The sequence below is a fragment of the Emys orbicularis genome, chromosome 4 (assembly GCF_028017835.1).
Source record: "Emys orbicularis isolate rEmyOrb1 chromosome 4, rEmyOrb1.hap1, whole genome shotgun sequence".
In the NCBI taxonomy this organism is placed as follows: Eukaryota; Metazoa; Chordata; order Testudines; family Emydidae; genus Emys; species Emys orbicularis.
The window spans coordinates 81,309,339-81,337,155 of NC_088686.1; positions in this window are offsets into that span (position 1 = coordinate 81,309,339).

The following is a 27,817-nucleotide window of genomic DNA, read 5'->3' on the forward strand; positions in this document are numbered from 1 at the left end:
TACTTTCAGATACACTCCTGCATATTGATTTCTGGTTTGTGAGGAAGATTGGTTACAGTAAAAAATACTATAAAGAATTAAGAAGGTATTTATCATAGGTAGGAAGTATTGTCCCCAGGTTATAGCAACAGGCTGAATACATGCACTTCTAGTTTTTAGTTCTAGCTCTAACCTCATCTTGCAATTATAGGCATGTTTAGCATGGAGTTAAATTAGTCAGTTCTAAGACTAAGACCATTTCATAGAGAATTGTTTATTCATGCCTCAGAATCACCCACCTAAAACAGAACTTTAAAACTCTAAAAATATTGCATCATGACAGAAGTGACATGTCTCCAAATATACAGAATTTTTTGTAGGAAATTTAACTGGCTGAACTCAATTTTCATAGACCCCAGTCCTTTTTTGACCAGCCCAAGAAAGAAGACTCTCTAGCATCATTCTTTGAGATGCAATCTTGGCTAGAAGAAAGTTACTACTAAGATGAAAATCCTGTAAAGAACCTCCTCTCAATGATACTCCAAATTAGGCGTTTATCAGTGTAGGCACAGCCTTAAAAGTTCACAGGTGAATTAAGCCTTCCTACTACCCTGCCCCAATTAGGCCCAAAACAATCCTTTGTATATATGTACCCAACTGCTCTCTCACCTTTTTTTTTTTTTTTTTTTTAAACCTCCTAGATGGCTACAGCAAGTCACTTAATTCCCCTTGTTATGTAGCTTTATGAGGGCAAAGGCAGATTTTGAGTGCTTTGGGCCAATCTGAGTGCCTCAGAATATAAATCTGTGAAATGGATCTAATGATAGTGTCAGCCTGAGAGGAATGTTGTGAGCGTGAATGAATATTTCTCTAGTGCTTTGATAGCTTTGGATACAAGGCACTGCAGAAGTGAGGAGTATTTTAGTTGTTACATACATGGCAAAAACACTGGTTCGTTATTAGCTAAAAATAGTTCTGTCACATATTTTTATATTTTTAATCTTCTGTGCTGTCAGTAATACTGGGGTCTGCAGCTATATTAGCCAATCAGGTTGCATATGCAAATGAGTGCATCCTTGTTTAGCCGCACATCAGCTTATGGAAAAATCACTTCTTGGGATAGTGAAAATGATTTTGTTCTGTGCTCCAAGTTTTATCTTCACTTTAATAATGTTAGTTTACTTAAATACAAACAAACCACTACAAAAATATTACCCTTTGGAAATTCATGGCCATAATTAATGGTCTTTTTCATCTGAATCTCTGTGATAATGGAGAGATGTTCACATATTCCTGATGAAAACATTCAAACATGTATGTAACAAACTTCTTGTTTCAGTAGGCATCAAGATTTATTATATTAGGAGGTAAATATTGCTGTGAACCCTACATTTCATTGGAAGTAAAATTTCATTAATCACATTTCTTGCTTTATTTTGTCTCTTTATTGTGTTAAATTTTTGTCTTGTTGATATTTAAGGGCATATAAATGTAAATAGTAGACACAAATGAAGAAAATAAATATTATTTCTATTATCTTGTTTCATAGAGTTAGCCACAACATTTTCACTTTATTTTTGATTTATAATTCTATTTATTTTGTTATCTAAAATAATCACAATTTAGCCTGCTACGTTCTTATTTTGAATACAACTATGTACCCAATGTAATTATTATTTATGGCATAAAGCTAGCTTGCATTGTTTTCTTAATGCATCTTCTCCATTCTTATTTAAGCATGGGTCCTCAAGATTTTCAGGTATTTGGTATTTAACCTCTGCTTCCTACAATTAAAGGACAATTGCTACCACACTCTATGAATAGTCTTTTTACCAAAGCAAGCAGAACAGCGGAAGCTCAGAAAACCACTGGAGCACGCACATGCCTGAATAGAAACAGACTCATTAATAAATCCATCTCTATCTGGTTTTGACAAGCTAATTAATTTTCTTGGAAATATCAGTGGAAGCTTGTAAGAGAGGCTTTCAGCCTGAACTTCCTTTTATTTAACAGAGTTGTTTAGTAAACAATTTTCACACCACTGTTACTTAAGGACATAAATCTTTCCTATTCCTTTTGGGAGATTAATTATATTTTCATCTCCTCTTATTATTTTCAATGCAGCTGTGCCATACAGCTGTGTGTCATCATTTGTTTTTAATCTTGGTTGGCTGATCTGGGACAATCAGGTATCAAGTTAGGGTCACCAAATAGCAAGTGTGAAAAACTGGGACACTTTTTTTTCAGGGTGGGGGTTGGGGAGTATAGTTGTCTATGAAAGAGAAAGCCTCTAATATTGGGACATCTGGTCACCCTAGACCAAGTGCAGTTTTTCTCTTGGCAGGCTGGAGAATTAAACTCCCAAGGTTACCCCTCCTGGCATTGCAAGGAATTTACGTGCCAGATATGATAAACATTCCTACGCTCCTTCATGCTTCGTGCACCATTCCAGAGGACATGCTTCCATTCTCATGACGCTTGTTAAAAAAATAATGCATTAATTAAATTTGTGACTGAACGCCTTGGGGGAGAATTGTATGTTTATATGAACATTTAGTTTGAGGCAAGCTGGAGGTGTGAATCTACCCTGCAGTCGCCTGCTGAGGACTAACTGTCCTCATGGACCCTAATGATGTGCATTAACAGTGTTAATAATAACTACATCAAACCACATTGATGAACTGTTAATGAATGTCAGCAGGGTACGACAGCAGGGTCCATGACCAACATGGACAGTTGGTCTGCAGCAGTCTTCTGTGGGATAGATTCACACCCCAGCTTGCCTCAAACTAAATGTTCATGAAGACAAGCCCCAGATCACATTTCTTCCCACAAAAGGTTACTTTAGATATTGTATTATTCATAGCCTCTCTCTATGTATGTAGATTGTTCTCTGACAGTAATTTGTAAACTGAGAAGGACTACTAGTTTTAGAGGGCAAAGCTCATGGCCTCAATTTCAGTAGCATCTGTTACCCTCTCCCAGGGGACATTAAGTTAAGCTTTTATATAAAGCAATAATAATTATAATAGATTCCTCTCTCCTGTGTAGCCTGAATGAATTATTATTTTGCAAAATATTATGTATAGTTATGAAAACAATAAATTCTACATGAAAACACATAATCAGTAATGATCTTATTAGAATTAATGATCTATTAGCGACAGGCAAACCCTCTAAAAAGTTCCAGGGTCAGTTCAAGTTGGGTAAACACCAAGAACTGCAGCTGCTGAGAGTATCTGTTGTATGCAGTTTTGCAGACTCACGATAGTACAGACTTTCTTGTGGTAATAAGGCTACCCACTGGAACCAGAAAGTACAGAGGCAGGTGAAAATGAAAAGGGGGAAAAAAGAAACAAAACAAAAATGTTCAGTTCTTCCTTCCTAAGAACTACGTTCAGGGCTGGGTGCATCCCCTCCAGCAGCACCTGAATCAGAACATGGGTTGCACATGCTTTAGAATTTAATGGTCTGATGAACATAGGAAGCTGAATTCAGCTCTTAGGTGAAGTGTTTCACCGTGCACTAAAACTAAGTAGCTTGGGGAACACAGTATTCCTGGTGTCAAGGGATAAAAAAAAAATATTTTCCCACAAGCCACTGTATGGCAACTACTGCAGCCAAGCCCCTTTACTACTGTACCCCTGCTCCACAGGGAGCAATGGCTAGTGCATCTGCATTAAGACAGAGCCAAATCCTCTGTCCATGGTCCTACCTCGTCAACCTGTGCCCTGACCTCTAGCCCAAAGCGTGAGGTTGTAGGGAGACACCTGTGGCAGAGAAGGGAGTGTTTCCCTTGGTAGGGATGTAGAAATCCAGCTTTCCTCGGTCCGCACGAAGTGGGACCATGCTGGCTGCATCTGAACCTTCAAAGGAAAGATTTTGCTTTCAGCAAATAAAATCCTTTCAATTCACCATAAAGTGAAAGGAAGTTTGGTCTTGTGGTTAAAGTACTGAAGTAGGATTAAAGGAATAAGGATTCCATTCCAGCTCTGCCACAAACTCCCTGTGTGGCCTTTGACAAATTCCTTTGTGCTTCAGTTCACCATCTGTAAAATGGGGATAATACATTTTTCTCCTATCCTTTTTCTGTCTTGTTTATTTAGATCATAAGCTCTTTTTGTCAGGGACTGTCTCTTATTGTCCATATATACCTCATAATGTCTTGGGTCTTTAGGTGCTACCGTTACAAAAATAACTAGGAATATTAGCCATTAAAATGTGTTTTTTTAAATTATTTGCAAACATATCCTGCAATAATTCAAAAGTAGCATGGGTTCTCCCTTAATTTTTAAAGCATTTCAGGTCACCTCAAAGGAGGATTTTCAAACAGGAAGATACTCAGAAATAGAAACATTGATGTTAAAAAGGAATCAAAACTCCTGGTCCAACCACCAACTTTGGGAAGGTGCCTTAGGGGCACAAATGAACTCAAAAAACTATCAGAACTGGTCATGGAAAAAAAAATTGTCAGCATGTCTTTTCAATGAAAAATACTGTTTTCATCAAAACTGGAACATCTCAAAATATTTTGATGTAGATGAAATTTTGTTTAGAAAAAACGGAAAAGAAGCATTCTGATGTTGAAATAGATCATTTCAATATTTTCATAACCAAACATTTGAGTTTTTCATTTCAAAACAATTTTTAACAGAAAATTGTTTTTATATAAAAATGTTTTAAAAGTAAACAAAAAAAATCAAAATCTGAAAAGATTAAATGTATCTAAATAAAATGTTTCAATCAACCCAAAATTAATCTGGGGGAGAGGGGGTTTTCACTGCAGAAACTTATGTTTTTTGTTTTCTTTTCTTTTTTCTTCTTTCCAATATGGAGAGGGAAAAAGTTTCAAAATTGTGGAATTTTCCATGAAATAGAATATCCAGTTCATGCCCACTTTTAGCTTTATATAGTAATGACCCAAAGCTCTCTAAAAGCCTCTATATGGCAGTGTTTGGGGCTATTACTGTACAATACAATAGTATTCTTTTCATGTGAAAAAGAGAGAAAATGAGAAAAAAATGATCTGATTCTGATTCTTTTACTCAGTGTAATTCCAATGACTTCACTGGAGTTGTTCCATATTTAGGGCATAATCCAAAGCCTTTTGAAGTACACCTCTACCCCGATATAACGCGACCCGATATAACACGAATTCGGATATAATGCGGTAAAGCAGTGCTGGGGGGGGGGGGGCTGCGCACCCCAGCGGATCAAAGCAAGTTCGATATAACGCGGTTTCACCTATAATGCGGTAAGATTTTTTGGCTCCCGAGGACAGCGTTATATCGGGGTAGAGGTGTAAATAGAAAAGGCAGTTATTAATTTGAGTAGGCTCTGGATCCGATTCCTAGTCAAGTGTAAGTGAGATCAGAATCAGGCCTTTTCTATGGAAAAGGTAATGGAAGAGGATAAAGATTTTCAAAAATGCACCTAGCATCTGTATTCATGAACCTAAGTGAGTGACCTGGTTTTCAAAGCTGCTGAGCACCTTGCATCTTCCATTTTGTGAGTGTCTAAATATGTATTTTAATCCCTGATTTTAGGGTAAAATTTTTGAAAATCTTGGGTTTGTTTTTATTCTAATGTACTGAAATGTTTTTCCTCTGCCTAGTATGAAAGTCCCTCTTTATAGACTTGCTGCCATCAATGTCTCTGTGCTTTCAGGACCTCACCGAAGTCAGTCTGCTCACTTGTGGGATCAGGGCTTAAAATATCTGTGGAGGGCAAATGCTGATCTGCTAGCGAGAAAGCACCCATGTAGAGCAGTAAATACGAGGAGTCTAAGCAGTGCAAAGTAGTGAAGATAAAGTATGCTTAGCATTCCATCTAGGGCCATTTTTGCTGAAATGCTTATTTGCTTGAATAATGAATAGATTCCCACTCAATGTTTTTAAACTCAGAAATTAATACTGTTTACTCAGATAATGATAAAAATAGACATATTTGAATAATGATCTCTCCCTATAATGAAAACTGCAGGTTGCGCTACTACTTTGGTACAGACAAAACTTACTGATTCAAAAGAATATTGCATTAAAGAAGATTTAATGAGCCATGAGGACATAAAAGTAATGTATTGTTTTATAATCCATTTGGGCATTCTTAGAAGAAAAGCTTTCTATGCTCTGTGAATAGTTTATAGTGAGGCCCCTGTAAATATTTCTGTTTCTAAGTACACAAATCAACACAAACAGTAGCAAAGGGATCTTGGAACTTGCAATAGGGTCCTTGGTGGGTTAGGTGGCCTAGTGCTTAATGCATCTAGTGCCCCCTCCTGGTGGGTCTGGCTTATAGTCCTGGCCCCCGTTACTCAGGGATCATCTACACTACTCGCTGGATCAGCGGGCAGCAATCGATCCAGCGGGGGTCGATTTATCATGTCTAGTATAGACACGATAAATCGACCACTGAATGCTCTCCCGTCGACTCTGGCATCCCACCAGAACAAGGAGCGCAAGCGGAGTTGACGGGAGAATGTCAGCTATTCACATAGCTGAAGTTGCATATCTTAGATCGACCTCGTGCGGTAGTCAGGGCCGGCTCTGGCTTTTTTGCCGCCCCAGGCAAAAAAGCCTCCGGGGGGAGGGCGGCGAGTCCCGGCGGGGGCTCCGCTCTCCCCCCGGCGGCCGGGGGGAGGGCGCCGGGGGGCGGGCGGCCGGAGCTCGGGGGGGAGGGCGGCGAGTTCCGGCGGGGGCTCCGCTCTCCCCCCGGCCGCCGGGGGGGAGGGCGCCGGGGGGGAGGGCGGCCAGAGCCCTGGGAGGAGGGCGGCGAGCCCCGGCCAGGGGCCGGGGCTCGCCGCTCTCCCCCCAGCGGCCGGAATGCCGCGCCGCCCCCCTCCAGGTGCCGCCCCAAGCACAAGCTTGGTGGGCTGGTGCCTGGAGCCGGCCTTGGTGGTAGTGTAGACAAGCCCTCAGAGGGGTGGTGAATAGTACAGGTGGTTCAAGTCCTTTCTGTAGTAGTGGTAGGGGTGCCTGGGCTCGTTCACTGCACTGGGTTCTGACCCAGGGCCCTAGGAGGGTCCACAATGTCTGACCCCTGAAGTTGCCCTCTGAGTTTCCCAGCCTGGGTCACTCCCTGCCGTTGCTTTCCCCTCTCAGCTTTCAGTCCCAGATACGGGAAAAGGAAAAAGAAAAAGGTAACTAAACCATCAGCCCCGACCAGGTTCAGCATATAGTCTCACTTCTCTCAGGGAGGCTCCTTCAGCACCCTTCTCGGGAGCCTTCAAGGGAGGTTAATCCTCCGCCCCAGCCGCCCCCTTCTGAGATGGGTTGCTCCTTTTCCAACCCCTTCTCCAGTTGGAGCGTGATCTGCAGAGCTGGAGGGGTGGGGCTATCTTGGCCCAGTACTGACCTTTAATGCCTTCCAGCCTGATGTGGGGTTTGTATACCCCGTCATATACCCTTTTTTTTTTTTTTTTTTGGTTGCACAGCAAATAGAAATTGGTTTTCTTCATTCCAAAATATGCATAACCCTAATGCACAGAAATAGTAATTTTTCAGAATCTGGTGAGCATATAAGAAACATTGAGTCTAAACATAATATAAGTGTAACCAGTCTGATGTGCCTTTTTTAAAATAACATTTTACCTTAATGCATTGTCATCAGGATATTTAAATGGAAGTGACAGGTTGATGACCTTGGTTAAAAGAAAGGCAAATGGGCAAACATCTTCATGAAGTATAGTTCCTTCTCTGCCAATGCACCCCTCTGCTTTTGCCACACCAACCTGTGAAGAGAATGCTGGCTATATAATGGTATTTTGTTGTATTTGACCAATATCTGTTGGGGAACAAGAAAGACCACACAATTGCTTTCATTTGTTATCTAAAGCAGATTTGAATGTAGATCTCGAAGAGTGAAATTTAAGTCAATTAAACAATGATATTTATGTTTTAGCTTATGTGGGTATCTATTTCTTTGGAAATAAATGTTGGTTTATCTTTGAACTATGAAAGAATAATGGTGTGTGTGTGTGTGTGTATGAGAGAGAGAGAGGTCAGCTTTTGTGGCCTGCATTATGCGGGAGGTCAGACTAGATGACCATATTGGTCCCTTCTGACCTTAAAGTCTATGAGTCTATGAGTCTATAGATCAGATTAATCCCAGATGCTGCTTTTCAACTGTTTGATGTGCTTTTATCCATCATTATTGGGATGATTCTGACCCCCATGACAATACTTTTCCTCCTATAGTAATACCTGCCTTAACGCGTATCTTACATCTGATCTTCAGTGTGGCGTGGCTACTCTATGCTGGTGACATGGAAGGTATTGTTTAGCCACAAATGCATTTATACTGACGACCTGACACTAATGACATGGACTGCAACACTCAAGGAAACAGAAGATGCCCTTAATGCTGATGAAAAATTACTTTAAGTACTGGTGGCTCATACCTAATCCCTCAAAAATGGTGTAATCTCAGTAATCCTTGAAGCTAAGAGGGTGCTGAACATAAATTTCTGTGGCAAGGCAATTGCCACAATCCTAACCACTGCTACTTAGGAGTTGCTCTACATGGCAGCCTTACGTATCAACAACATCTGAAGCAGGTGAGCCACAAAATGAAGAGTCACAGTGATTTCACCCAAAAGCTATCAGGTTCTAGCTGGGGTTGTGATGCTTGAACACAATGAATGACAACACTAGCTTCACTATATTCTATGGCAGAGTACTGTGCACCTGTTTGGAGAAAAAGTTCACATATGGAGGTCATTGATATCCAGCAAAAAGTGGATATAAGACTTGCAATTGCCTCCCTCAAGTCCATTCCTCTGACTTGGCTTCCAGTTCTCACAAACATTGTTCCTCCAAACATCCAGTGAGAGATGGCTTTGTTGCACGAGTACAAGAAAGCTCTCACTAACCAAAAGCTCCCACTCCATGTCAATCTTTTTCTACCACCTAAAAATTGGCTTAAATCTCACCCACCATTCTGGGCAGCTGGAGAAGCCCCTTTATCATCCATCATCCAGAAGACACCTGGTGGATTCAATGGGCAGGCTCTGACAAACTATAAACACTTCATAGATGATCCCACCATTGAATCACCTGCTTTCTTGCTCTGTCAAAGACAGTGGACTACAACCAACAGTATTAAGATGTTACATGGAAGATGCATACACCTGATGCACAAATGAAGAATCAAAGATTCACCACAGGGTGAACGTGGAGACCTACAAACCATCAAACACATTGTGATCAAGTGCTCCATCATTTCATTTCCAGGATATAGTCCAGCAAAGGTGCACTTTGCATCTCCTGAAGCTCTCTAATGAATTTCAAATCTTTCTATTAACTTGTGAATGTTTCTATTTACATACAAAAGAAGAAAAATAGCTATGTGTAATGGGGAGGAGGACGTCTATATTCTAGACCAGCCTCTGAGGCCAGTTGGGAGTATTAGGCAATGCTTTTGTAACAGCCTTCATATGTCTCTGTGGTTTAGAACAGATGCTCAGTGCCCTGCATTCAGCCAGGCATACACAGAGTGTGATTGAAAGGTAGCTTTATAGCTACTCCTAGCACTTCTACGTAAATGTACAGTAGAAAACAGCACCTCAATCAATAAAACAGAATCAAATGCATTCTGGGGGTCTGCGCAGTTCCAGGTAGGCAAGCTGCTGTTTGGCTCTGGTTTATAGACACGTATAAGTAATTGAAGAGAATAAAGGGGGAATGAATGGAATCTGTAATATGGGTCTGACTCACAGAAGTATTGTAACTGAAACTTGGCCCCTGCCACGTGGCCTGTCAGATCTCAGTATCTAAATACTGCGGTGCTTACTGTTACAATATTAGTAGTGGATGTCAGCATCAGCTGATTTGCTCTTTGACCTTAATGATGCCATACCACTGTAACATGTGTGGGTCACCTTCTGTTACTATGTACTTCTGTTATAATTGTACCACCATGCCTGTTTTTGCTCTGAAGGCTGCAAGTGTCAATTGTATCTGTGAAAGAGACGAGAGTGACTAAAGTTTAATTAATACCTGAAATTGTAACAAAAGGCAGTGTAATTATGTACATATACAATATGTTCCATCACTGCTTGAAAAATGTCATCATGTGTGGTAGGCAATAGTCCTTCTCTATGTAACACTGGTGAGAATACACCTACCAGCATAATACAGTGTTCAGTACTGGATACTTCAACATCTGGAAGATGTTAACAAATGTGAGGGAATTCATAGAAGAACAACACAAATGAGTAGAAAGGTTGGTGGGATTGATTTCTGACTAGAACACTGAACCCCTATGTACATAATAACTTAGCTAACCTCTGACCACAGTAGGCATATATGATAGCTGTCTACATTTATATTAAGAGAGTTGCTTGGGACACTTCAAGAGTGATAAGATTAAATTTAGCAATAGACAATTTAGGCTGGGGATCAGGAAAATAATTGTAATGGTTAAATCTGTTAATAAAATCTAGCCTGCTAAGGGAAATGCTGGTAGCCCCATTGTTCAAGTCATTTAGGACCTTTCTCTATATCTGCATGCATATAGCTCCCATAGGATCAATGGGAATTTTGTTTTTGCAACTGCTGTAGGAATGAGAACTAAAAGTGGAATGGACAAAGTACTAGGAAATCCACTGAAAAGAATAATCCCACTGATCCTACTCAGCTCATCATGAAACAAAATAAATGACCTACTGGTAATGGGGCTTTGCTTTAAAGTTTCTCTGAGCTCTTGGGCCATACACAGCAATTGCTTGTATTAGGTGTACATATAATCTATGTAGAATGATACAGGATTTTACTCTGTGCAATGTTTGTGTCCTGTTTACTTTTTCCAGAAGAAACAGACACCCAGAAATGCAGGAAAGCTCCAAACCAATGTTTTGAGGAATTTTAAAACAAGTGTTCCACTCACTCCGTTATTACACATCTTGAATGACAGTAAACAGCATTTCTTTCCAGCACAGGATTATTCTAGGATCAACACCGAAATTAATCAAACTCCATTGATTAATCAAAATTATATATTATCATCCTGATTGCAATCATCTGTCAAAGAAACATTTCTCACTGTAATTTAAAAGATACATAATCAGTGCCAAGGAGCAAGAAATCCAAGATCTAGGCAGCCAAAATGCTATCTGATAATTACATGGTAAGTGAAAACATGAAGTGGACAGGAATAGACCAGAGTTCACTGGGCACTGGGTGTGTGTCTCACATCACTCAGCAGCCCAGATAAAGCCTTTCCAGAGCCTAAGTAAGTTTGCAATATATTTTCCTTTACATGACATTATCAGCACATAATTTTGTTTAAAGATGTGAATTTTGCTAATGAAAGACTGCATTTATTCATGTGTTTTCTTTATTTTGAGTGGCTTCCGTTCCATTCACTTCCATTTCATTGATAAAAAACTAAGAAAACCCAGAGGAAGCTTAAACTGGAAATAATTGATACTAGCTCACTGAAAATTCCTGAGAATGGCATCTACAGACTTCTCGATGCAAGCCCTCTAAGTGTGCAACAATATGCACATTACCTGACCTGTTCTCTCTTTTATCACAATGTGTCCTTCAGGTCAATCTAAAGTGTCCACTGACCTACATCACCCAAATAAACCCACCATAAATAGTGCTACTGAGAAATGTAACTCTTACTTCTAGCTGCTCCAAATATGGGAGCCATTGGAATAGTTAAAAGGAAAGAACACATTCAGTAGATATGTATTTAGCTATGTGGCCATTATGCCTTTGTTATATTTTCAGATGTTTCTCTTCTTCGTTGAACTGGAAACCTTCCAGGTTTCCATAATGCTTAGATACTATAGTGATGGTTCCACATTAGAACCTACAAAGTTAAATAAGAGACTGTGTGGAAAGAATAAAATTGAAGGAAAATTCAAAACAAAAAGCATTTCAAATCAAAAATATCAAAACATTTCATTTAGAAAATATCAGAATAAATGTTTTGACTTTTTGGATGTTTTTAACACAATTTAGTGAACCTGACATGAATTTGCAAAGCTTTTTGATGTAAAATCTGCATTTTTCACTGAAAAAAATTTCAGCCTACCTCAAGTAAAGTGTGTGAAGTCTTTTCTGCTTGTCAGGGAATTAATACAAAATGGCCAACTGTGCAGAAACAGAGCCCTGGGAGGCAGTATAATAGAAGGCAAAGGCATAGCTGTTATATAGCTAAATACACAACCGCTGAATGAGCCTTTTCTTTCAGCTTTTCCAACATCCCTGCTTTGGAATTGACACCTCCTGATCTTCATTGGAATATACTGCTTTGGGTGTGAGAGATAAGCCTGAGACCAGAATACTGTTTAGGATAAAGAGGGAGTGAGAATTAGAGAAATGCAATTTTGAAAAAGAAAGCCGATAAAAACTGCAATTGATTCTTTAAAAAAAAAGTTTTTTACTGAAAAAAGAGAGGAACCAATGAGGGAAAGATAAACTGGAGAAGTGACAGATGCAGAGCTTAGATCAAGATAATTTTACATCAGTGTAAAAATTTAAATTTGGGAAGCTGGATCGGAAGCTGTTTAGATATAAGGTTCCAAATCCGGCACATTATATAAAATAATTCTATATTCTATATTGAGATCCAGTTCTCTCCCCCCCAAGAAGATTCAGATACCAGAGAAGAAGATTACAATATGCTTGTAAGGATCTTAAAATTGTGTGTATGCACATGAATGTGTCGTTAAATGTTCTCTCTGAGGAAGAGGGGTGAGAAATCTGTCCTAGCAATTATTAACTGCAATAAAAGCATCTTCAAAAGTCAGTGTGCAAATGCTGATTTATGATTGAATGGGTCAACCCCAAAAGGACACTTCAGATATTCTTTGTCTTCCACCATGAAATTATACTGATGTGTCAAAAGAAAGGGAATACAAGTGTTCATGTTCTCTGGATTACACAGACTCTCTAATCCCATCTACCTGATGATAGCTGGAGTACAGGGTATACTGTGTGATCAGCACTTAGTAATTGACCTTCTTTGCCATAAGCCAGTTCAATGGTCCATCTAGCTCAGTGTCTTCTGACAGTGGCCAGACCCAGATGCTTCAGAGGGAATGAACAGAACAGGGCAAAAGTAGAGCGATCCATCCCCTGTTGTCCAGTCCCATCTTCTGGCAGTCAGAGGCTGAGGGACACCAAGGGCATGGGGTTGCATCCATGACCATTTTGGCTAATAGCCATTCATGGACCTATTCTCCATTAACATATCTATTTTTTACACAGTTATACATTTGGCCTTCACAACATCCCATAGCAATGAGTTCCACAGATTAACTATGTATTGTGTGAATAAATTCTTCCTTTTATTTAATTTAAACCTTCTGCCTATTAATTTCCTTGAGTAACCTCTGGTTCTTGTGTTATATAAACTTCCCTTTTCACTTTTTCCACACCATTCATGATTTTAGACCTCTATCATATCCCCAGGTAGCTGTCTCTTTTCTAAGCTGAACAGTTCTAGTCTTTTTACTCTCTGTTCATATGGAAGCTGATCCATACCCCTAATCATTTTAATTGCCCTTCTCACTACTTTTCACAATTCTAACACATCTTTTTTGAGAGGGGGACAACCAGAACTGCATGCATTATTCAAGATGTGGGCATGCCATGGGTTTATATAGGGCATTATGATATTTTCTGTCTTATTATCTACCCCTTTATTAATGGTTCCTAGCATTCTGCATTTTTTTTTTTTGGCCAGTTGCTCCATGCTGGGCAGGTGTTTTCATAGAACTATCCACAATGACTCCAAGATCTCTTTCTTGAGTGGTAACAGTTGACAATGACTCAGCTTCCTGGAGGTCTTCGTGCCTTGAACATTAGAACGCTGTGGCTTGACTTGACTGGATTTATCAACACTGAATTTCATCTGCCATTTTCTTGCCAAGTCACCTAGTTTTGTGAGATTCCTTTGTAATTCTTCAGTCATCTTTGAACTTAATTATCTTGAGTAATTTTGTACCATCTGCAAACTTTGCCACCTCATTGTTTACTCCATTTTCCAGATCATTTATGAATATGTTCAACAGCATTGGTCCCAGTACAAATCCTTGGGGGACCCTGCTATTTACCTCTCTCCATTGTGAAAACTGGCCATTTATTCTTACACTTTGTTTCCTGACTTTTAACCAATTACTGATCCATGAGAGGACCTTCCCTCTTATCCCATAACTGATTACTTTGCTTAACAGTCTTTGATGAGGGACCTTGTTGAAGGTTTTCTGAAAGTCCAAGTTCACACTATCCACTGGATCACCCTCGTCCACATACTTGTTAACACCTTTAAAGAATTCTAATAGATTTGTGAGGCATGACTTCCCTTTACAAAAGTCCTGTTGACTCTTCCCCAAAATATTGTGTTCATCTATGTCTCTGATAATTCTGTTCTTTATTTTAATTTCAACCAATTTGCCTGGTACTGAAGTTAGACTTACTGGCCTATAATTGCCCCGGGACCCTTTTTAAAAAAATCAGCATTACATTAACTATCCTTTGGTCATCTGTTACAGAGGCTAAGTTAAGTAATAGGCTGCATAACACAGGTAGTAGTTCTGCACTTTCATAATTTAGTTCAGGGGTCAGCAACCTTGGGCACATGGCCCATCAGGGTAATCCACTGGCGGGCCATGAGACATTTCGTTTATGCTGATCATCCCCACTGCTTCCAGTGGCCAAGGTTCGCTGATACTGGCCAATGGGAGCTGCAAGAAGTGGTGCGAGCTGGCCGCCACTTCCGACAGCTCCCATTGGCTGGGATTGGCGAACCATGACCACTGGGAGCTGCGGTGGGCCGTGCCTGTGGACAGTCAATGTAAACAAAATGTCTCACGGACCGCCGGTGGATTACCCTGATGGACCGTGTGCCGAAGGTTGCCGACTTCTGTTTTAGTTCCTTCAGAACTCTTGGGTGAATACCACAAGGTCCTGGAGACTTATTACAGTTTAATTTACCTATTTGTTCCAAAACCTCCTCTAATGACACATTGATCTGTGAGAGTTCCTTAGATTTGTCACCAAAAAAGAATGGCTCAGGCGTGGGAAGCTCCCTCACGTCCTCTGCAGTGAAGACTGATGCAAAGAATTCATGTAGCTTCTCCACAGTGGTCTTGTCTTCCTTTGGTGCTCTTTCAGCATCTTGATCATCCAATGATCCCATTGATTGTTTGGCAGGCTTCCTACTTCTTATGTACTTAATTTATTTTCTATTAGTTTTTGTGTCTTTTGCTATTTGTTCTTCAAATTCTTTTTTGGCCTACCTAACTATAGATTTATACTTTCTTGCCAGAATTTATGTTCCTTTCTATTTTACTCAGTAGGATTTGACTTCTAGTTTTTAAAACCCTTTTGGCCTCTAACCACCTTTTTTTTTTTACTCTATTATTTAGCAATGGTGGCCTTTTGGGGGGGTCCTCTGTTTTATTTTTGTTATTTGGAATATACATTTAATTTGAGCCTCTATTATTGTGTTTTTAAAATTTTCCATGCAGCTTGCAGACTTTTCATTCTTCTGATTGTTCCTTTTAGTTTTCATTTAACTAGCTTCACCTATCCTCACCTCTTGGACCAGATCCTGTGCACCACTTACGACTAACTCAAATAATTGCCTCCCCCCTTGTGGGCTCCAGGACTGGCTGCTCCAAGAGGCAGTCATTAATGGGGTCTAGAAATCTTCTCTCTGCATCATGTCCTGAGGTGACATGTACTCTTCAATATGGGGATAGTTGAAATCACCCATTATTAATTAACTAATTAATTATTATTATTATTGAGGCTTCTATTTGCATAGCCTCTCTAATCTCCCTAAGCATTTCACAATCACTATCACCATCCTGGTCAGGTGGTCAGTAGTATATTCCTACACTATAACTCTTATTAATCAATCATGGATTTTCTATCCATACAGATTCCATGGTACAATTTGATTCATTTAATATTTTTACTATATTTGACTCTATGCTTTCTTTCACCTCCCACACCACCACGACCTACTCTGTCATTCCTATATATTTTATACTTGCTATTACTGTGTCCCACTGATTATCATTGTTCCACTAATTTTCTGTGATGCCTATTATATCAATATCCTCATTTAATACCAGACACTCAAGTTCACCCATCTTAGTATTTAGATATTAGTATTTAGGCATTTGTCAATATTTAGTTACCCGCCGCATGTGATATAACTGAATGAGATTCTTGTTTCTCTTCAATTCCTACCTGTACTTTATCAACTTCTATCCTCTCCTCTTTATTAGGATATAGAGAATCCCCATTAATAAATCCTCCCCAAGAAGTGTCTGTCTAAACCCTGTGATCCTCTGCACCTGTCGGCTTTCCCCCAGCCTTTAATTTAAAAACCCTCTATCTCCTTTTTAATTTTAAGTGCAAACAACCTGGTTCTGTTTTGATTTAGGTGGAGCCCATCCTTCCTCTATAGGCTTCTCCTTTTCCAAAGGGTTCCCCAGTTCCTAATAAATCTAAATCCCTCCTCTGAGCATGCATTGAGACCCTGCAGTGCTGCCTGTCTAAAAGCCCTGTGGGTGGAACTGGAAGCATTTCAAAGAATGCTACCATGGAGGTCCTTGACTTCAATCTCTGTCCTCACCTTATTTCATGTTTTTGTAGCATCAGCAAATGGAACCAACTTTCAAGATACACTTGACTTACACTATCAACATATAAAGTAGAGATTGTGCAAAAACAAATTCCCAAAACATCCAGACTTAGGAGATGTTGAGATCAGAGTCCAGAATTTGCACCTGATCTGTATCCTTATCACCAAAGGAACCAAATCCTGACCCAATGCTCAGGACTGTCAGGTTTGGGGACTGTCACGTCTCAACGTGAAGTGTGTAGGTCAGGCCAATTTTGTATTTCATACGATTGGTCCAAAGGAACACGGGGATAATTCTGTAGCTAGGGTTTGAATAAAGCTAGAAGTCATTTAGATGGTTCACAAGTATGTCTCCAAAATTGTTCTGATGACTGAAGGCAGAGTATTGCTAGAACTGAAAACAACCCATGAATGGGGTTGCCACTTCAGAATACAGTGTAATGATCCTTTCCTGTCGTAAACTGGGCAGAGAAAGGACAACAATCACTACATCCTCAGTTTGTAAAGTTCTTTCTGCAAAATAGCTTATTTTTCATGTAATAGTATCATAATAATTTGTTCTTTTGGAATATTTTTATGTGAGGCATGAAAACACTTCACAAACACAGTAATTCCGAAAGCACGCTCTGAGATGGGGATTTTTATATCCATGAAACAAATGTGGTAACTAAGGCAAACTGAGAAATGTAAGACCAAAGTTTTCAAATTGGGGAGCCTAAAGTTAGGCACCCAAATCCATATTTAAGCACCTAAACAACTAGTTTGACTTTCAGAAGTACTGATCTTTATAGATCCCTTAGAATGTTTGAAAAACAAGCCATTTATTAAAAATAACAGGAGTACTTGTGGCACCTTAGAGACTAACAAATTTATTAGAGCATAAGCTTTCGTGGGCTACAACCCACTTCTTCGGATATGCATCCGAAGAAGTGGGTTGTAGCCCACGAAAGCTTATGCTCTAATAAATTTGTTAGTCTCTAAGGTGCCACAAGTACTCCTGTTATTTTTGCGGATACAGACTAACACGGCTGCTACTCTGAAACAAGCCATTTATTGAAGTGCCTAAATATAGGTTGTAGCTGCATAGATTTAGATGGTTAAATTTTAATATTTTGGCTTCAGTGAATTTCTTAAGAGCATACACTGAGTCAAAGACCAACGTGAATAGAATCCAGGTGACTTGATGCCCTATTTGTAGTATTACATTAAATCCCTACTCTTCACTGAATTTATAAGTAGAGAACTAACAATTAGTCTACAAGATAAGATAATTTGTAGAGCATTGGTATCTTATTAAAGTATTATAGAATATTTCCAGTCCAATCTGCTGTATCAAGGTTAGGAATGAGCAATTTGTAATGAATTTGCAAGTAAAGTCTCATTGTATGGTCATAATTATCCTAAAATCATAGAAATTAGAGATGTACAAGACCTGCTAGGTCATCTAAGCCATCCTCAGGTACCAATGTACTGACAGGATAGTTCCCTGTAGTATGTTCTCCAGTGTTTTGTCCACCTTAGCTTTATATAACCGAAGCAATGGGGCTTCTACCACTCTCTCAGGTGCTAATCCAGAATATAATATATCTCATCACCATTGGAAATTTGTCTTGATAATCAGTCTACGTTTATTTTGGATAATTTCAACCCAAGTTTACATAATAAGCGTACTCAGCAATAAAGGGAAAGACAGAGAGTTCATATTTGCTGGCCTAGCAGGTTTTTACAAAACTCTCTCAGCTCTACCCCAGATGTACCACAGTTGTTCTCACCCTTTGTGACACGTGCAATAATTAGGGACTATTTCTCCTGCAATGACAGAATGGATCTAAATATTTTCTTCTTGTTTATGATTCTTGCAAAAAAAGGCACCTTCACAATTAAACACTAGCCCCACATGTAATTCACTTTTCAGCTGTTCTGTTCTATCTTGACTACTTTTTTTGGTAGTAACTTCCTATTTATCCCCAACAGGGCCAACCTTCACAAAACAGGATTGAGTTACAACAGTGCAATTCTCTAGTAACAGTGCTTTTTGACATTTCAAAGTAAATTGCCATCTGTGAATCCTTTAATTTATTTATATAAAAATTAATTGTAGGTCTCTTGAAAGGTGTTAAATAGACAGCCTTAGAGACAAGTCTTCTTGTCTTTATCCAGAGAACATATAGGACATGGACAGAAGCCTACCCATCTATCTTATCTTTATACTGCCCCTCCCCTCCCCATCACTGCAGGATCTAAATACCTTCCACATAAATCAATACCGAAGTCCCTGCTGGATTCCATGGAGTTTCTGGAACTTTTCCTTTTACATCATCAGAATGCTGCTTGGGGTAGGGGTTTATGTTTGTTGATTTATTTATTTATTTATTTGAGACAGGAGAGGTTGTTGATGGAGTTTTGGGAACAGAAGGAGATGTTCATCTTGTGAGTGCTACTTAGTGTGGGAAGGCTTTCTGAAAGAGGAAGTTTTTGCAACATTTCCTAACAATGGTCAGACTCTGGATTCACCTGATCATGTCTGAAAGATTGTTTCATAACCTGATACTCTTGCCTGAAAATGCTCTGACACATTTCATCCTGGGATTTGTTATCTATATTTTCCCAGAGGAGTTAGCTGTCACAGTGATTCTGAAATTGAAATTCAGTCTTTGATGTGGCAGGGGCTCGATCCATTAATTGTTTTAACAGTAAGGACCCAGGCCTTAAACTGGCATCAGAAACTGACTGGTAAACGGCGGAGAGACTTGAGCAGAGCCCTGATGTGCTTACCATGGCCAGAGCCATGGAGAAGACAGGCAGCTGAATTCTGTACCAGCTGAAACCGGTGCATCATCTTCACCTTCAATTTGAGATACAATGAGTTTCAGGAATACAGACTCTAAGTGACAATTTCTTGGATTAATGGGGCCAGCTCCTTGACCTGGAGGAAGGAACAAAGTTTCCTAGCAAGAAGGCATTTCCCGGAACCAGGGCTACATGAGTATCCAAACTTATTGAGGAATCAAATAGGTCTCTGAGGCTTGCTTTGATGAATGAAGGCTGTAGGCATTTGATGGAAAATGGAAATAATATGTTGGCCAGTTCTTCAAAGTATTTCCCTTTTTCAACCAGCATCACTTTATTCTTGCCTGGGTTCAGCTTGAACCAGCTGCTCTTCAGTTAAGAGCCAATTTCTTGGAGGCTTTTTGGCATTTTAGTAGTGGCAGTGGTTGCATCAATTGTTAATGAGAAATATAGTTGACTGTCACCAGTATACTTTTGACAATCTAAGCCCATGGTGTCTCACTATCTCTCCTAGTGGTCTCATGTGCATATTGAAAGAAGCGAGGATTATATGGATCTTCATTTCACAAAAACTTATCAGTTTTGATTAGAAAGTTTCTCAGGTCCAGGATGGAATCTCTGGAAGACGAAGAGAGAGCTCCAAAATAGCCAATGGCCCAGTGGACACGGCACTCACCTGGGATGTGGGAGACCCAAGTCCTGGCACTGCTTGATTGGGTCTCCCATATTCCAGGTGAGTCCCTTGATCACTGGGCTATAGAGTCAGTCTCTCTCTCTCTCTCTGCCCCAATAATTATTTAAACAAAATGGAACTGCTCCAACAAGAGACAGAGATTGTCTCTATAGTTCGATTATTTTCTGGGAGATAAAAATCTTATTTTATGTCCAGCCCTACTATGGACCACAAAGGTTCCACGACTTAAGAGCATTTCCCCTCTCATTTATGATACTCTTTAAGGGACTCTAGAAAATTCTCAGTCAGATAGAGGTTTTTTTTAATTATAACATAATTTGTCACCCTTGGGCCCAAACTTTGCATGGTCTCTAACATGCCTTTCTGGGGACCTCCTGGGAAAAGTCAAACATTATACTCTTGCTGCATCTTTCTTACTATAAACTATGAATAAAGAAAACACATTTGGTACAATATATTTTGATGTGCATGAAAGGAGCAAATTAACTTAAACACATCACAAATTATACTGTTAATGCTAGAACAGAATTAAATAAATCTAAACTATGTTTATGTTCATGATTTTTATACACTGAACCAAGCTTCAGTATAAGGGGACTATCTGTTTGCATGGAGGCTATAAAGTTTTATTAGAACAATTTTGCACTGATTACATTATTCAAGAATGGCAGTAAACACATTATATCAGCCTTATCATCACACAGTTTGTCACATATGGTCAATGTAATAAAGGAGTGGGGGTTCACCTGTGAGTAATTATTTTTTATTTCCTTAGCTACTGGCCATCAGAAATGGTCATGATTCAAGCCCCAAACTTGGAAGTTAACCTGGTTTTGTCTCAAACTATAAAATGAAACTGGGTTTGTGGTTTACTAAGTGTCATGAATATTTTGAGTGACCACAGTTTCAGCTACAGTCAGGATGATTAAAATAAGAGATATTAAGATTTAGGCATGTAACTGACAAGTGAATAAAACCAAAGTTGCTTTTGAACTATTGTCTTACTGAAGTTACCTAAGTGACAGTATGCTGTACTTTAATGCCTTTATTATTCAAGAGCTAGATAACATATATTAGTGTTTAATTCTTTGGTTTTAGTAGGATCTGTATGTCCTCCAACTGACACCTATGCTTCAACATAAATAAAAACAATTTCTAGGAGGGTTATAAATATATACCATGACTTGCAAATTAAAGAAGTTGGTGGTCATTATCATAAACAGGGCAAATGCTGCAAATCTTACTCATGTGAGTAATGTCATTCAAGTCAGTAGAGATGCTTGTAAAATTAAGGCAAGTATGAAGTGGACAGAAACAGATATATTGAATTATCCGCAAAACAAAAACTCTAATTTATCCTCATCTCAAAATTTCATCCCATGTTGTATTTATCCTTTAGACTGTAAATTCAAACCTAGCAACCCAAATCTTGTGTGCTTTCAAAATCTAGACTAGAACCTGAATATACATTTTTATCTTTTGTTTTCTTTTTTGAATAGGCGTTTCATATGAACATTAACAGAATTCTTGTTGTGTTCAACAGATTACATGAATGACAACAGAGAGGCAGGCTTCAGGTCAACATCAAGGTTTATTGGCCTAAATGGCAGAGATTGACAAAGATAAAGAAACAAATAGAAGAGAATTCATTTTTACATAGCGCTTGTTATGTTCAAGATAACTTTAAGTGCCTTAACTTGTAATGAGTTGAACAAGTGGCATTGAAATGAAGTTGTCTGCTTGCATGCAGCCATTTTGCCATCAGCAATAGCTCACACACTCACTCTTGAGTATAACACAACCTGTTTTTTCTGAGATAGGAAATGTTGGCCAGGACATAAGTGATATTTCTCAGTCTTCAAAAGTTGCCATGAGCATGAGGCCTAACACTTGCTAAGCAAAGTTCCCTGAAGATGCAATTGCTGCTGGCAGCTATTTTGCAACAAAGCCCCAGACAAAGAATCATAGAATTGGAAGGGACCTTGAGAGGTCATCTAGTCCAGTCCCCTGAACTCATGGCAGGACTAATTATCTAAACCATTCCTGACAGGTGTTTGTCTAACCTGCTCTTAAAAATCTCCAATGATGGAGATTCCACAACCTCTCTAGGCAATTTATTCCAGTGCTTAACCATCCTGACAGTTAGGAAGTTTTTCCTAATATCCAACATAAATCTCCCTTGCTGCAATTTTGGCCCATTGCTTCTGGTCCTATCTTCAGAGTTTAAGAATAACAATTTTTCTTCCTCCTCCTTGTAATAACCTTTTACATACTTGCAAACTATTATCATGCCCCCCTCCCTCCCGTCTTCTCTTTTCCAGACTAAACAAACCTAATTTTTTCAATCTTTCCTCATAGGTCATGTTTTCTTGACCTTTAATAATGTTTGTTGCTCTTCTCTGGACTCTCTCCAATTTGTCCACATCCTTCCTGAAATGTGGCACCCAGAACTGGACACAATACTCCAGTTGAGGCCTAATGAGAGTGTAGTAGAGCGGAAGAATTACTTCTCATGTCTTGCTTACAACACTCCTGTTAATACATCCCAGAATGATGTTCGCTATTTTTGCAACAGCGTTAACTGTTGACTCATATTTAGCTTGTGGTCCACTATGACCCCCCGATCCCTTTTGGCAGTACTCCTTTCTAGGCAGGCATTTCCCATTTTGTATGTGTGCAACTGATTGTTACTTCCTAAGTGGAGTACTTGGTGTTTGTCCTTAGTGAATTTCATCCTATTTACTTCAGACCATTTCTCCAGTTTGTCCAGATCATTTTGAATTTTAATCCTATCCTCCAAAGCACTTGCAACCCCTCCCACCATGGTATCGTCCGCACAATTTATAACTGTGCTCTGTGTGCCATTATCTAAATCAGTGTTTCCCAAACTTGGGATGCTGCTTGTGTAGGGAAAGCCCCTGGTGGGCCGGGCCAGTTTGTTTACCTGCCCCATTCGCAGGTCTGGCCGATCGTGGCTCCCATTGGCCGCGGTTTGCTGCTCCAGGCCAATGGGAGCTGCTGGAAGCGGTGCAGGCCGAGGGACGTACTGGCCGCTGCTTCCAGCAGCTCCCATTGGCCTGGAGCAGTGAACCGCGGCCAGTGGGAGCCACGATCGGCCAAACCTGCGGACCCAGCAGGTAAACAAACCGGCCCAGCCCGCCAGGGGCTTTCCCTACACAAGCGGTGTCCCAAGTTTGGGAAACACTGATCTAAAACATTGATGAAGATATTGAATAGAACCAGACCCAGAATTCATCCCTGCAGGACCCTACTCATTATACTCTTCCAGCATGACTCTGAACCACTGCTAACTACTTTCTGGGAATGGTTTTATAGTAGTGCCATCTAGATTGCATTTCCCTAGTTTATTTATGAGAAGATATACCATGTCTAATGCTTCCCCCCCCCCATCCACAAGGCTTGTTTCCTGTCAAAGAAAGCTATCAGGTTGGTTTCACATGATTTGTTCTTGACAAATCCATGCTGACTGTTATATATCACCTTATTATCTTCTTGATGTTTGCAAATTGATTGCTTAATTATTTGATCCATTATCTTTCCGGGTACGGAAGTTAAGATGACTGGTCTGTAATTCCCTGGGTTGTCCTTATTTCCCTTTTTATAGATAGGCACCATATTTGCCCTTTTCCAGTCTTCTGGTGTCTCTCCTGTGTTCCATGACTTCTCAAAGATAATCACTAATGGCTCAGATATCTCCTCAGTCAGCAACTTGAGTATTCTAGGATGCATTTCATCAGGCCCGTCTAATTTGTCCAAGTAATTTTTAACTTGTTCTTTCCCTATTTTAGCCTCTTCTGATCCTACCTCATTTTCACTGGCATTCAATACATTAGACATCCAATCACCACCAACCTTCTTGGTGAAAACCGAAACAAAGAAGTCATTAAGCACCTCTGCCATTTCCACATTTTCTGTTATTATCCCCCCCCCCAGTCATTGAGTAATGGGCCTACCCTGTCCTCAGTCTTCCTCTTGCTTCTAATGTATTTGTAGAATGTTTTCTTGTTACCCTTTTATGTCTCTAGCTAGTTTGATCCCGTTTTGTGCCTTGGCCTTTCTAATTTTGTCCCTACATACTTGTGTTATTCGTTTATATTCATCCTTTGTAATTTGATCTAGTTTCCACATTTTGTAGGACTCTTTTTTGATTTTTAGATCATTGAAGATCTTCTGGTTAAGGCAGGGTGGTCTCTTGCTATACTTCCTATCTTTCTTACGCAGTGGAATAGTTTCCTCTTGTGCCCTTAATAATGTCTCTTTGAAAAACTGGCAACTGTCTTTTTATTGTTTTTCCTCTTAGATTTGCTTCCCATAGGATCTTACCTACCAACTCCCTGAGTTTGCTAAAGTCTGCCTTGTTGAAATCCATTGTCTTTATTTTCCTGTTCTCCCTCCTACCATTCCTTAGAATCAGGAACTCTATCATTTCATGATCACTTTCACCCAAGCTGCCTTCCACTTTCAAATTCTCAACCAGTTCCTTCCTATTTGTCAAAATGAAATCTAGAACAGCTTCTTCCCTGGTAGCTGTCTTCACCTTCTGAAATAAAAAAAAAATATCTTGAATACATTCCAAGAACTTATTGGATAATCTGTGTCCTGCTGTGTTGTTTTTCCAACAGACATCTGGGTAGTTGAAATCCCCTATACCACCAAGTCCCGTGCTTTGGATGCTTTATTAGCTGTTTAAAAAAAGCTTCATACACCTCTTCTACCTGTTTAGGTGGTCTGTAGTAGATCCCTACCATGACATCACCCTTGTTTTTTACCCCTTTTATCCTTATCCAGAGACTTTCAACAAGTCTGTCTCCTATTTCCATCTCATCTCCCATTTCCATCTCAAGAAGTGGTTGTTAGGAAACTGTGAAGCACCCTGATTAGGTGACAGGATTTTAGAAGCCACCAAAAACCCAAGAATGTATTTCTGATTTTGTTTTTGTTAAAATCTTATGAAAATCTTTGGTTTCATGTGTGGATAATTGTAATTTTAGGAATTTCTCAGGGAGATATTCACCCATTACATCTTCATTCTTTATGCAATGCAATATGTTTACATAACACTGTACAGCAGGAGAGCAGTGATAGAAATGAATGGTTCACAGCCCTGAAGGACTAACAATCTGAGGGCACCAGCAAGAACAATAGAAAACAATGCAATACAAATATAGAATGGCATATTGCAGATTCTATCTGCAAAGCATCTGAGAACAGACAGGTTTTAAGAGGATAGTGAAAGCTTGACTTAATGTTACCAGTATTTTAACTGAGAAGCTGTTCCAGATACATGGAGTAGTGTGGAAGAAGGTATAGACAGCATAGAGACAGTGTCCAGGGAGAATTAGCCTATATATCAGCTTGGGGTCAGCAGAAGCCCAGGAAGGCAAGACACTCAATAACCTTGGCACAGCTGACTAAGAATGAGTAGTCCCCTGCTTTAAAGGACATGGGAAGCACATTTTACCAGAGCTGTTATGAGCGCTCAGGTGGATCTATAAATGGGACTTCCTTCTGCAATGGTAAAAGAGAAGCAGCCTCAGATAAGTTAAAGCCCTGGAAAAGGGGAGGTAAAAAAGGCACACCGAAGAAAGGAAATAGGATGCATTAAGAAAGGGGAGGATGGGAACTAATGGAGAGAGCATGAGACCACTCCTACTGCCCTTGTTCATGTGAATAATCATATTGAAGTGACTTGCACTGGCCACTTTAATTCTGAATTTCCTAACTTTTGAGTGTCTGGCCTTGCAACCTTAACATTACTTTAACAGGTTTGTGTGTGTATGTGTGTGTGTTTAATTAATTATACACTATGCATGATGCTACATCCATAATACTCAATTATTTTTTAGCATAATACATCTGTTGTGGAGAGGACAATTTTCTCTGGCATGTTATGATATTTTCTTACATTTTAAACCCGCCCACAATGGAAAAGTTCTCTGTTTGACACATATATAGGATAGTTTACTAGTATTCTCTCCAGACAAAACTGTGAAAGTGGCATTATCATTAAATGTACTCTACATATCATTGGGTTAGAAGACAAGTCTTCTGGTGTTATCTCAGAGTAAATTGGATGCAGTGAGATGGGCCCAACCCAGAACTCCACATTTGAACACTCTGAAACTTTTGGAAAGTTTGCATCCAGATGTGAATTTTGTATCTGAAACACATCAGTAGTTATAAGTTCTGGGTCTAATTTTACTCTCATTTACACCATATTTACATCTATGTGCAGTAAGTCCATTGACTTCAGTGCAATTATTCTTGATTTACCCCAAGTGAGCATATCCAGATTCTCTGTATGTGTACATATACTATTTCTATAATGATTGTAATTAAAATGTCTGGATTTGTCTCTGACTCACTCCTCTATATTGACTAAGACCATAAGGACATAAGAACGGCCGTACTGGGTCAGACCAAAGGTCCATCTATCCCAGTATCCTGTCTACCGACAGTGGCCAATGCCAGGTGCCCCAGAGGGAGTGAACCTAACAGGTAATGATGAAGTGATCTCTCTCCTGCCATCCATCTCCACCCTCTCACAAACAGAGGCTAGGGACACCATTCCTTACCCATCCTGGCTAATAGCCATTAATGGACTTAACCTCCATGAATTTATCCAGTTCTCTTTTAAACGCTGTTATAGTCCTAGCCTTCACAACCTTCTCAGGTAAGAACTATTTTCTTTAACTTCTTTTTTCTGTTTGTGCACCCTCTGTAAGCCCCCTTACTGCACACCTGCGTAGTAAAATTGGCTTATTTTGCCTGCTTAATATCAGGAACTTTCCCTGGACTATGTTCATTACTATATAATATGTAAAAAAAAAATTTACATTTACACTGCCTTATTTATAAAGATTTAGACACTTTTATAGCTAATATTTTGAAGCTTGTGATTTGCATTTGTTATGCAAAACCTTGCTTTTTCTGAATTATTTCCACTAGCTTTAATGAAGAAGCAGTTAAGGTATAAATTGCGCAGAAAAACAGAGACACAAAGCATTTTCTCTTGTGCAGAGCATAGGACCAAATCTCTTAGTTTCTAGTCCTGGCTGTGATACCAGCTCAGCCTTTAAGGCTAGAAGGGACCATTATGATCATCTGTTCTGACCTCTTGCTCATTGAAGGCCACAGAACCTCGCCCTCCCACTCCTGTAATAGACCGATAACCTCTGGCTGAGTTACTGAAGTCCTTAAATAATGATTTAAAGCAGGGTAATCCGTTGGCGAGACAGTGTTTACATTGACCAGCCGCCCACAGCTTCCAGGGACCATGGTTCGCCGTTCCCAGCCAATGCTTCCCACAGCTCCCATTGGCTGGGAATGGTGAACCGCAGCCACTGGGAGCTGCAGGAGGCCGTGACTGCAGACGGTCAATATAAACACTGTCTCGCGGCCTGCCAGCAGATTACCCTGACGGGCCGTGTGCCCACCACTGATTTAAAGACTTCAAGTTACAGAGAATCCACTACTTACACTAGTTTAAACCTGCAAGTGACCAGTGTCCCATGCTGCAGAGGAAGGCAACATCAACAAAAAACAGGGTCTCTGCCAATGTGACCCAGGGGAAAATTCCTTCCCAACCTCAAATATGGTGGTCAGCTGGACCCTGAGCATGTGGGCAAGATCCACCAGCTAGACACATGGGAAAGAATTCTCTATAGTTACTCAGAGCCCTCCCCATCCAGTGTCCCATCACGGGCTATTAGGAATATTTGC